This window comes from Dromiciops gliroides, chromosome 2, assembly GCF_019393635.1.
Source record: "Dromiciops gliroides isolate mDroGli1 chromosome 2, mDroGli1.pri, whole genome shotgun sequence".
Taxonomy (NCBI): domain Eukaryota; kingdom Metazoa; phylum Chordata; class Mammalia; order Microbiotheria; family Microbiotheriidae; genus Dromiciops; species Dromiciops gliroides.
In genome coordinates, this window is record NC_057862.1 from 388818278 (window position 1) to 388830170 (window position 11893).

Sequence of the window (11893 nt, forward strand, 5' to 3'; positions counted from 1 at the left end):
CAAAGTGCTCATGACACTTTTCCAGCTCACACAGTCACAGGGGCAAACCTCTTTGCCATCGTCTCACTGTGTCTGATAAAGGCAGAAAACCTTAAATTCGGGGACTCAAGGGAAACAATTCAGGAAGTCTCTATATTTCTTATGTCATTACAGAGATCATTAGTTTTCTGGGCTCCTCAAAATGCAGAACCTACTTGGGGAATATGCATTTATTCATTAACAATAAATATTAACAACAGCCCTCATTTCTATAATGTTTAAAGGTTTACAAAATACCTTCTTTATTAACCTTACAAAGTGGGTAGTTCTAGTATTACAACTCACCCTAATTATACAGATGGAGAAATTTAGGCTTTAAGAGTGAAATGAATCGTCCCTGATGACTTGCCCAGGATCACGTAGCTACTAAGCAAGCACCTGAAGAAGGATTCGAACCCAGGTCTTCAGGGCTTTCAATGTGACACTCAATCCACCACACCATGCCTGGTTTATTGATCGCCTTCTACAAGCTAAGTGCTTTGAGGAGGAATAGGCGTTGGACATAATGCCAAGGAGAATAAAATCCTTTCACAGAATTATAGGTCATTGGAAACAGTCCTTCGTTTTGTAGATGAAGAGATTGAGGCCCAAAGAATTTAAGTAACTTGCCTAAGGTCATACAGTTAGGAAGCATCTAATGGTGTTTTCCCACAACATAGGTTAGACCCATGCCTCGCCTCTCATCTTCCCCAACTCCTCCTCACACCTGCCCCCCACATTATAGATCAGTTTTCCCTGAAAGGAGACTTTGCTTGGGCCCTGCTTCTTTGGACACATCTTCCTGGTCACTTCACACATTAAAAAGATCCCCCTACTGTCCTGGCCTCTAAGACTTGGGAGGTGCCTGATCCCATGAGAGTCACCGCACCTGACCCTGCTGACAATAACCTTGCCCTTCGAACCAGATCAATTTCCCTAAGGATGAGAGGGAGGTTATGCCTACCAGAGCTAAAGCTAACTGCCAATATATCTTTATTGTCTCAGCCTTGCTGTTTTAGGGTAAAGAAGACTGCCTTTTGATACCTGTTTAACCCATTCAATGTCTTTCAAGTGCTTCATTTTATCCTCAAAATGAACTTGAACTAAGCATGTGCTTAGGTGTTAGGCCTGCCACTTATAACCAGGATTCAAACTCAGATGCCACAGCTGCAGATCAACTGCTCTTAGCATTCTGGTGTTCTTGCTCTCAAGTAACCTACCCATTCACAGAGGAGGAAAGCCAGAGGGTGCAAAAGATGGGTGAGTCAGGGTGAATTTGGAATAAAACAAGAATGAAGAAGTATGCAATGTCCCCAAAGTCTTAGTGCAGTTTTAAGCCTTGATAGCTTCAGAAGCATAAATGCTACAAACTTACAAAAAAAATTTGAAAGGTTAATCATTTAAACATTTAAAACTATTGATATGTTTCTTATTAAAATTCAACATAACCCGTCTCATGCTATACATCACCCTAAGTCGATTTTCGAATGATGTAAACAATTTCATCAGCTTTTGCTCAGTAATTGAAAGGACTGCATTTATAACCCTAGCACTAAGATCATCCAAAGAATAAGGTTTTAATGCATTAGTGACAGTTTTGATGTGACCCCCATAAGAAAAAGTCTAATGGAAATGGATCAGGTGAATAAGGTGACCAAGCAAGAGGGCTTCCTCTACTAATCCACCAGTCTGGGAAAGTGTCATCCAGAAATTGTCGAATACTCCATGCATAATGACAGGGTGCCCTGTCGTGTTAAAATTAAAAATGTATTACAGGGTCGAGAAGAGTCAGACATGACTGAACAACAACAACAAATTATTCAAAATTCACAAAACTAAACACGTATAAAAGAACATTTAAAAATAAACTTTCGAATGATTTTCTATAAGTTGTGTAGTATTTACACTTCTGAAGTTATTAAAGCTTAAAACCATACTAAGACTTTTGGGACACCCTGTAAAGGACCAAAAGCTATTCCCTATAGGTAAGTAGTCAAAAGATATAAACAAACAGTTCCTAAAAGAAAAATGACAAATTAACAACAACTATAAAAATGATTGTTTCAAATAATTAACAAAAGAATCACAAATTGAAACAACTCAGGTTTTCCCTGGCACCCCCAAAATTGGCAAAGATGATAAAAGATGGGGGTAGTTGAGGTTTTGAGGGGCTATGGAAAGACAGGCCCACTAATACATTGTTAGTGGAGCTGGGAATGGGTCCAACTGTTCCTGAAAACAATTTGAAACTTGAAAAGAAAAGTCACTGAACTGGTCATACCCTTTCACCTTACATGTATCCCATAAGGCAGGAAGGTCTCATATATAACAAATTATTCATCACAGCACTTTCTTTGGTAGTAAAAAACTGGAAACAAAGTTGGTGCCCTTTCATTAGGGAGCAGCTGACAAATTCTGGTATATGAATGCAACAGAATAGTATTGCAGTTAGAAATGACAAATACGAAGAATTTGAAGAACTAGAAGTCTTAAAATATGAATTGATACAGAGTGAATTAAGAAGAATCAGGAAAATAACATGCATACTGGCTGCCTAATGAATATGAAAAGCACACTAAAACAAGGTAATTGTAATAGCTGATTTTGGTACTGAGAAAAGACTAGAAAATATAATTTCCCTCCCTTTTATGAAAAGGTGGGAAGACAATGGTGTCAGAACATTGGACAAGGTCTCCATGTAGATTGCTTTTGCTTAGCTGCCTTTACTTTGTTTTGAAGAAAAGCTGAGGGGGGAAGTGGGGGGAAGTGTCTGGAAATGAGTGAGATGGGAAAGCAAAAGACATCAATAAAACTTGCAAAAAAATTGAAACTAAGGTGAGAGGTGAGAAGAAAAAAATTTCAAACCATATTGAAAAATAAAGTTGAAGTGGGGGAAGGGAGGCAGGAGAGAGACAAACAAAATGATGGAAACAGAGAGAGAGAAAACACAGAGGAGAGAAAGGGAAGGAGGGAGAGAGGGAGGGGGAGAGACAGAGACAGGGAGAGAGAAAGAAAGAAAGAGGAAGGGAAGGGGAGAGAGAAACAGAAAAAGTGGCAGAGAGACAGAGACAGAGACAGAGAGAGACAGACACACAAAGAGAGACAGAGAGAAAAAGAGACAGGGAGACAGAGAGACAGACACAAAGCACACACAGAGAGACAGAAACAGACAGAGAGAAATGCAAAGTGCTTTAAGAGCAAAGAATAAAGAGGCAGCTGCCAAAGGCCATGGTCCTCATTGCTCCCCATAGTCCTTTGTCCTTTCTTAGGACAGACCTTATCCCCAGGAGTCATTTTACCCTTACCAAGCTACAAGTTTTCAGTCAGGGAGGGTGTGCTTGACGCTGGACTAGAGGTCAGTGCAGCGGGCCAGTAGGAACCTTGGAGGGCTCTAAGAACAGAGGCCTGATCTTCTGAGAGCAGAGCTCCGTGCTGGGCTCCTGCAGCCCCGAGGCTGTTCAGCAGAGCCACAGAGAGGCAAACTGGCTGGAGGTGTGGCCTTCCTCTTGTCGGGGGCCCTCAAAGGTCTCCATGCCTGGAGCAAAAAGCCTGGGTCTTCTCTAGCCTGCGCTTGGCCCAGCCCCCAAGCCTGACCAAGCTGACAGTTCCCTTCCCCAGACCTCCTTCTAGTAATTGGGAAAGCGCATTCCAAGACCAAGACACCGCCCCCCCCTCCCCCGCCATGGCAATTTTGCCCAGGACGCCCTTGCTTTGCTTCTCTTCCCCTAATTCACAGCTGAATGCGCACAGGAGCATATTTCTGGCACTCACCCAGCCCTAGGCCCTCATGGTGAGGAGCCAGCCTGGCCTAGAGCTGAGATGGGGGCAGGGGCGCTGCAGGTCTCGTCCAAGGCTGAGCCTTCATCATCTGCCCGGCCCCTGAGTTTCAATCCTAAAAGCCATAAAAAAGGCTTCCTTAGCCTTAGTGCAGTGTGAGGTCCCGCTGGGGTGGAAGATGGGAGAGGTGGGGAGAATGTTACCATGTGTAACCTATGCTTTCACTCCAAGCCTGCTTCTTAAAATTTTCTTTTCTCAGGTCCCCAGCATAGGCATACATAGAGCATGGGCAAAGTGTACCAGGACCTCCAGTGCACACTCTGGACACGCCTGTGGTCCCCACTCAGGAACACTTCCCCCTGGGAACCTCAGGATTTGGCTCATCTGGCCTCCATCCAGTTCTCTCCCTGGAATATCAGCATAAAGCTGGTGTCTAGGTGTCCACAGATGAAAGTAAAAGGGCTTCCAGATCCCAAGCAAGTGCTTGAGCTAAGACTACCTTTCGGAGCTGGAATAATCTTTTTTTCCAGCTAGTAAAGAGAATGCAGAACACATTAAAAAAAAGACATCTCAGAAGAGCCCATGAGTATGCAAGGCAGCTTTCCTTCCCTCAGGGGCCACAGAGTCACCTTGCATTAGAGAATACCCAGAAAGAGGGAGGTACTGGGGACTGGCACACAGGTGACCCCTTTCCTTTCAGAATAACTAACAGGAGGCCAAGGTGCAGGTTTGCTCCTCCACATAATGACTTTTTTGGGGGGGCCATTTCTCCTCTTTTCTCTAGGAGATGCTACCTGGAAGCTACCCCTTAAACCCAGCTTCTCCCTTTTATCTCTGTCTGGTTCCAGGAAGGTGCTACCATGGTTTCTCCTCTCATTTTAATGGATGGGCACATCATGGAGGCTGTGACACAGGATCTAGGCTCTGTAAGTGAGGCAGAGGACACCAGGAATCTGTTTTCAAGGCACAGCTTGAGCCTTAGCCCTCTGGCCCAGTTGAGTCCTGGGTACTGCTTTGTACCCATCAGGAAAAAAAAATACTAGCCTAATCCACATGTCAAAGGGAGGGGAAACCAGGATAGATAGTGCCCCTCTCATAGAGGAAGAAGACAGTGATAGCTAATGTTACCATAGCACTTTAAGGTTCACAAAGTGCTTCACAAATGTGATCTCATTTGATTCTCTCCACAACTCTGGGAGGTAGGTGATATTTGGTTTTTTTTTGCAGGGCAATGGGGGTTAAGTGACTTGCCCAGGGTCACACAGCTAGTAAGTGTCAAGTGTCTGAGGCCAGATTTGAACTCAGGTCCTCCTGAATCCAGGGTGGGTGCTTTATCCACTGCGCCACCTTGCTGCCCCAGTAGATGCTATTATTACTTCCATTGAAACATAAGTAAACTGAGGCTGAGAAAGGTTAAAGGGCTATCTTAGGGTCACACAGCTAATAAGTATTTGCACTCAAATTTAGGTCTTCTTGACCCTAGCTCCCATGTTCTAACCATTGGACCATGATGGACAATGGAGGAAGGAGGATTCTGGCTGTTTCAAGAATAGGAGGACCAGAAGCCCTGACCTGACTGGCCCTTGTCCCAGTTGTGTCCTCTAGAAAGTTCCATCTGAATGCATTGACAGAGTTAGGACAGGGGAGTTGGCAGGGCAGGGCATGGACATGGGGGTAGGGAAAGATCAAAATATGCAGCATTTGCCCAGGAAACAAAGGAGGGAGAAAGGGTTTCCTGTCTCCTCCTGTTCCTCATGGACCCTGCCATAGGAAGCCCCCATGGCCAATGATCTTTCTGGAAATTCATGGGGATGAAGAGGTAGAGATGGTCAGGAGCCACTTGCCAGCCTGCCCTGCTATCATGTGACCTAAGCAGTCCTCCATAGCTTGGGATTTGAGTACATCAGACCTATTCTGAAGTGGTTTAGGGGAGGGGGCGAAAGATGCTGAAGAACAACTACCTTTTTGACCCAGCTCCAAAGAGTGAGACCTAGGCTCTCCCTGGACTTTGAACATCCTCAGAAGGAAAGTCCAGCTGCTCTGAGTGCGTTGATCATTCCCAAGGGCTAGCAGAAGGAAGCCAGCTATCTTAAGTTTAGTCCAGACGATCCATCTCAAAAGCTCTAGGGTGGTGGAGTTTTCAGAGATCCTGGCTATAAGAGAAGGAATCTAAGCAAGGTAGGAGACTGTACTTTACAGATGGGGAAACTGAGGCACAGAAAAAGGAAAAGACTCGCTCAAGGTCAGCTAGGGAATTAGTGGTAATGCTGAAGCTAGAATCTAGTTCTGACTCCCATCTCAGGCTTACTTTCATGACACCCTACAGTAATTACCCCTAAAACTGAAGGAGATTCAAGAGAGCATCAAGGAATCCATGCTATGAGGGGCTGTGCAAAGCTCTTGGGGCTGTTGATCTATAGATAATGATCTCAGAGCCCTCTACTGTTCCATCGAACATACTATACTGCTTTAATCTATGAACCCACAAAAAGGCCCTAAACTCAGAGGAGGTGCCCACCTGTAGAGCTTAAGTTTCTGGGCCTCATTTTCCATGAAATGAAATCCCCATCCAGTGACATCGTTAGGGTTGGAGAGATGGTGGCAGCCAACTCCAGGTCCTGCTAATGGGCTCCCTGTCAGGACTCGGCTCCTCTTTTTTTTTTTTTTTTGGTGAGGCAATTGGGGTTAAGTGACTTTCCCAGGGTCACACAGTAAGTGTCAATTATCTGAGGTCGGATTTGAACTCAGGTACTCCTGAATCCAGGGCCGGCGCACTGTCCACTGCGCCACCTAGCTGCCCCATGGCTCCTCTTTTGACCCCCAGTGTTGAAAGTTAGGGAAAGGATACTGAGAAGGAAGGGAAGGTTGAATCTATGGGCAGCTTTTCAGTTGACTTGAAGGAGACGTAGTGTCTCTCCTAAGAAAATACCATCATTGCAATCTCTGCCATGCGCTAGTCTATAAAATGGATCTGGAGGGAGGGAGACATTCTCCTAACTCCCCTGGGGAGGGCCCTCTGGAGACATGGGCCCCAACTCTTAACCATTAACAAAATACTTGATATTCCTATGGGACTTTTTGCTCTCTGAAGGATTTTAATATCTATGACCTCACTTGATCCTCAACAACCTGATGAAGGAGAAAGGGAAGAGCTTATTATCCCCATTTTATAAACAAAGAAATAGATCAAGTGACTTTTTCAGGGTCACGTAATCAACACTTTAGACCCAGGGGCTACAATAGCCCTGAAGGAGAAATCACTGTCCTGGCTTGTTGTCCTGGCTCCTACCACTAGCTCACTAGGTGGTCTTGCCCAAGTCCCTTCTTCTCCTCTTTGGGTTGTCATTTTCCTCTTCGTAAAATGAGGGATTCAGACTAAATGGTATCTAAGGGTTCATCTAGTTCTGACATTCTCAGGTTCTAACTCTTCTAATTCTCAGTCCGCTTTCTCTTTCTACTATCTCTCAAAGACCAGATTTGAGGGGCAGCTAAGTGGCGCAGTGGATAAAGCACTGGCCCTGGATTCAGGAGGACCTGAGTTCAAATCCAGTCTCAGACACTTGACACTTACTAGCTGTGTGACCCTGGGTAAGTCACTTAACCCCAATTGCCCCCACACACACAAAAAAAGATTTGGGAAAGATCTTTGGTTGCCCTTTGTTGTTGTTCAGTTGTGTCCAACTCTTTGTGACCCCACAGACCATAGCACACTAGGCCCTCCTGTCCTCTACTATGTCCTGAAGTCCATCCAAGTTTGCTTCTGTGACACTCTCTATCCATCTCATCCTCTGCCGTCGCCTTCTCCTTCTGCCCTCAATCGTTCCCAACATCAGGGTCTTTTCCAATGAGTTTTGTCTTTTTATTATGAGGTCAAAGCATTTAAGCTTCAGCTTTAGTATTTGACCTTCCAATGAGTAGCTTGAATTAATTTCCTTAATTATTGACTGATAGGACCTCCTTGTGGTCCAAAGGACTCTCAAAAGTCTTCTCCGGTACCACAAATTGAAAGTGTTGATTCTGCGGTGCTCAGCTTTCTTTATAGTCCAGCTCTCACAGCCATACATTGCTACTGCAAAAACCACAGCTTTGACTATATGGGCCTTTGTCAACATGGTGATGTCTCCACTTTTTAGCGGAGATTTTAGTCAGTTAGCAATCTGTCCAGATTTGCCACAGCTTTCCATCCAAGCAAAGGCTGCCTTTTGAACTCCTTCAATTTTTTGTTTTTATTTTTTTATTTTTTTAGTGAGGCAATTGGGGTTAAGTTACTTGCCCAGGGTCACACAGCTAGTAAGTGTTAAGTGTCTGAGTCTGGATTTGAACTCAAGTACTCCTGACTCCAGGGCAGGTGCTCTATCCACTGCACCACCTAGCTGCCCCCTCCTTCAATTTTTTTAGTGGCTATTCCATGGTGGGAGAGAACTGAGACTCCAGATGCCCCTTACTCAGCTTTGCTAGGGTCATTTCAGACTGAGTTGGAGGGAAGAAAAGAAGCAAGAAGACCACTCATGTTCCTCAGTCAACTCTCTCTCCCCTTGTTCCCTACTCCTGCAAGCCCCTGTGCTCCTAAGTGCTTTAGAACAGTGCCCCTGGGAGCAGCTAGGTGGTGCAGTGGATAAAGCACTGGCCCTGCATTCAGGAGGACCTGAGTTCAAATCTGGCCTCAGATACTGGACACTTACTAGCTGTGTGACCCTGGGCAAGTTACTTAACCCTCATTGCCCTGCCCCCCCAAATATCAGTCCCTCTTGGAGCCAGTGCCATGGAGGGCCCTACTTTGATCCAATGTGGTCAGTCTGACTAGCACCCAGGATGTGAAGCTGCCCCTGCATCAGGACCAGTTTGGTACCATGTTAGGCATGCCCAAGCCTGAGCAGGCGTGGTGACCATCTCTTCCAACTCTGAGTCTTTCCTCCACCTGTTCAATGTGACTGGCACCTTGGCAAGGGGCCCTGGCTGTGTCCTGAAAACAGTTTCCTGGTTTGTCAGCCGCCCTGAGGCCCACGTGTTGGCAGTGTCTATAACATGTCCCCAGAACGGGCTGTGTCAGGCAGAGGCTGGTTGATGAGCACCGAGGCACAGGATTCAGGGTTATCCAGGTTCCCAAAGGGCCAACAGCATTTGCCATGCATCCTCTAACATGAACGTACATTGCCTGCGGGGGCATGTGCCAGCAGCAGCGTCCAGTGTAGGCTAGAAAGCCGGATGCTCCATGCCTGAAGCTCCTCTGTAGTCATTCCCCTGGGGCTGTGGTTCCTCTGCAATGCTCTTGCATCTCTCAGTGGCCCTTTCTGGCTGTGTAACTCCAAAGATCACCTGGCCTCTATTAACCCTGCTTTCCTCATTTGTAAAATGGAGATCAAACTTGTGTGACCTACCTCTTAGGACTGATAGGAGGCAAGTGCTCTCCAACCTGAATGTCAGCTATAAATGTGAGCTGTTTGCTTTCTATTCCTTCTTCTTTACTCCCATGGCCCCTACTGTAGTCCATCACTGTGTCCCTGGACTACTTCCATTGCTCGCCCTCTCCGATCTATCTGACATAAGTGGCCAGATTCACCTTCTTAAAGCCCACTCCAGATCACATCTTCTCCTGCTCAGATCCTTGCTAACTGACTAAAATCATTGGTCTGGCATTCAAGGCCTTCCACAATTTGGCCTCACTTTCCTCTCAGGTCTCACCTGTCACTATATTAGCCTCTATTTCATTCAAATTAGCCTTCTCACTGTCCACTTCTTCCTAGCACCATTTTTTCTACCTCTGTGTCTTTGATCACATTGTAGTTCCCAATCCTTCACCCCAAGATCATCCACTTCCTCTCCACCTAATTCAATCCTTCCCTGTCTTTCAGAACCCATCTCAAACTCATGCTCTCCATAAAATCACCCATAATGATCTTTCCTTCCCTTGAAGCTTAGTATTTATCGACTAGTTTGGCAGCCAATCCATCCAGTGAATATTGAGTGCCTAGTCCAAGTCTATCCAAGGGGGCAAACAGAGGAGTAGAAAGACACAGTCCCTGCCCTAAAGGAACTCACAGGGTAGTTCAGGTGACCTAGCTTCTCATCAGGGCTGATTCATTTATTAATGAGGCCATGGGCTGTTGTTTATTGGGTCATTTCCTTATCTTTCAAATGATGAGGTGATAACTTAGACTAAATCCTGAGAAGAGTGACTTGGGAGGTGAAAATATTGGAGACCACATCATCCAGGGATTAAAAAAAAAAAAAGAAAGTAGAGCCAGTTAGCCTGGAAAAGAGAAGACTAAGGGGGAACATGATATGCATCTTTAAGTATTTGAAGGGCTGTCACACAGAGAAGGGATTCAGCTTGCTCTGCTCTGCTCTGCCCCAAAGGGAAGGATGAGGGACAATGAGTAGAAGCTACAGAGTGGTCCACTTCAGCTGGATTTCAGGGAAAACTTCCCAGCAATTAAAGTTGGCCAACAGTGGGATGGGCCACTTCAAAAGTAGTGAGTTTCCCATCCCTGGAGTTCTTCAGGTAAAGGTGGGAAGATCACTTCTTGGGGACATTGTAGAGGGAATTCCCATTTGAGTCCACATTGGAATAGGTGACCTTTGAGACCTTTCAGCTTTGAAATTCTGTCATTCTATGATTCTGTGGTATAGTGGGAAAACCAGCTAATTAAAGGACTTGGGTTTGACTCCTGGATCTGTCTCTGTTGAAGGCAGTGTGGTCCTTCGATGGTATTGAATTGGATGCGGAGTCAGAGGGGCACAGGTTCAAACCTCAGCTCTGATGTTTGGTACTTGTGTGATCTTGGGTCAATCACTCATCTTTCTGGGCCTTGGCTTCCTCCCCTCTAAAGTGAAGGGGTTGGATTAGATGTCCTTTATGCTTCCCGCTAGCTCCAATGAGCAGGTTAAAAAAAAGGGAACAATCCCAGGGAACATGTGTCATTTGAATCTCTAGTTTTATCTTTGTTATTTAGGAAGCCACCCCACCGGGGTGCAGGCCCTAGCTCAGAGTAGGGCGTCTGCCCCTTGGACATCCTCCTCACCCTTGTTCTTATCCACTTGTTCACGGCTTGAGCGTGGCTGTAGCTCCAAGCAATTTCCCATAACCATCACTTTATTCCCTCCGCACATCATCCTCGTGATTAGCCAAGACAGCAGGGGCTGACCCCCTGTGCCCAGCCCCAAAGCCAGGCCAACTGCTTCCACTCACCCACCAAGGGTTAAAACCTTCTACAGAGGAGGAAGGGGGAAAAAAACCAACCCTTGTTCTGATTTGCTTAATGAACGTTAATTAAGAAGACAGAAGATAGCCGATTGCTTCAGGGCAGAGATGAAAGGCCCTTTAATTAAATCTGGAGAGAGAGAAGGGGCAGGGTCCACTGATATGCCAGTTGATCAAACTTGACAATATAGGCATCGGTGCCAAGCAGGGGTGCGGGAGCAGAAAATCATCCGCACAGTCCCCACATCCCCGCCGGCCCTCTGGCCTTTCTCCTTCTTCTACTAATGCCAGCTGAAAGCCAGGAGCTCTATCTGGGCCTTTGTAGGGAGGCATAGAGAGATACCGGAGAGTCAGCTGGGGGTAAGTGGTAAAGACGATGAACTGGCATTCTGGGTGCCAAGGTTCTAGTCTCATCTCTGCCAAGGGCTAGTAGTGACACCTTAAGCAAGCTCCTTCTGTGCTTTGGGCCTCAGTTTCCTTATCTGTAAAATGAGAATAAGAGGGACATCTCCTGCCTCACAGAACAGTTGTGATGATCAGATGGGATAATAGATTCAGTGCTCCCTATAACCACAAGATGCTATGTAAATTTAATTGTTCATTAGACTTTTGTTTTCTCATTTGTAAAAAGGGATATTGAGAATTGTTTGAAGGCTGGAGCAGATGATCCCTTAAGAAGCATTCTAATTCTGTGTCTTACAGGTCTGTGTTCTTGCAGAATTGCTGTTCTCACTGTCTGAGGCTTTCTGGGGTTTTGCAAAGAGAGCATTGGTCATTCCTGCCAAATCGGGGATGACCATCCTTGGTCAGTCTGCTTTCTTTTTTTCAGAGGAAAGAGACCAGAGAGATAAAAAGCCTTGAGATCATCCTAATGACAAGGAGCTGAAGGAAGTAGGG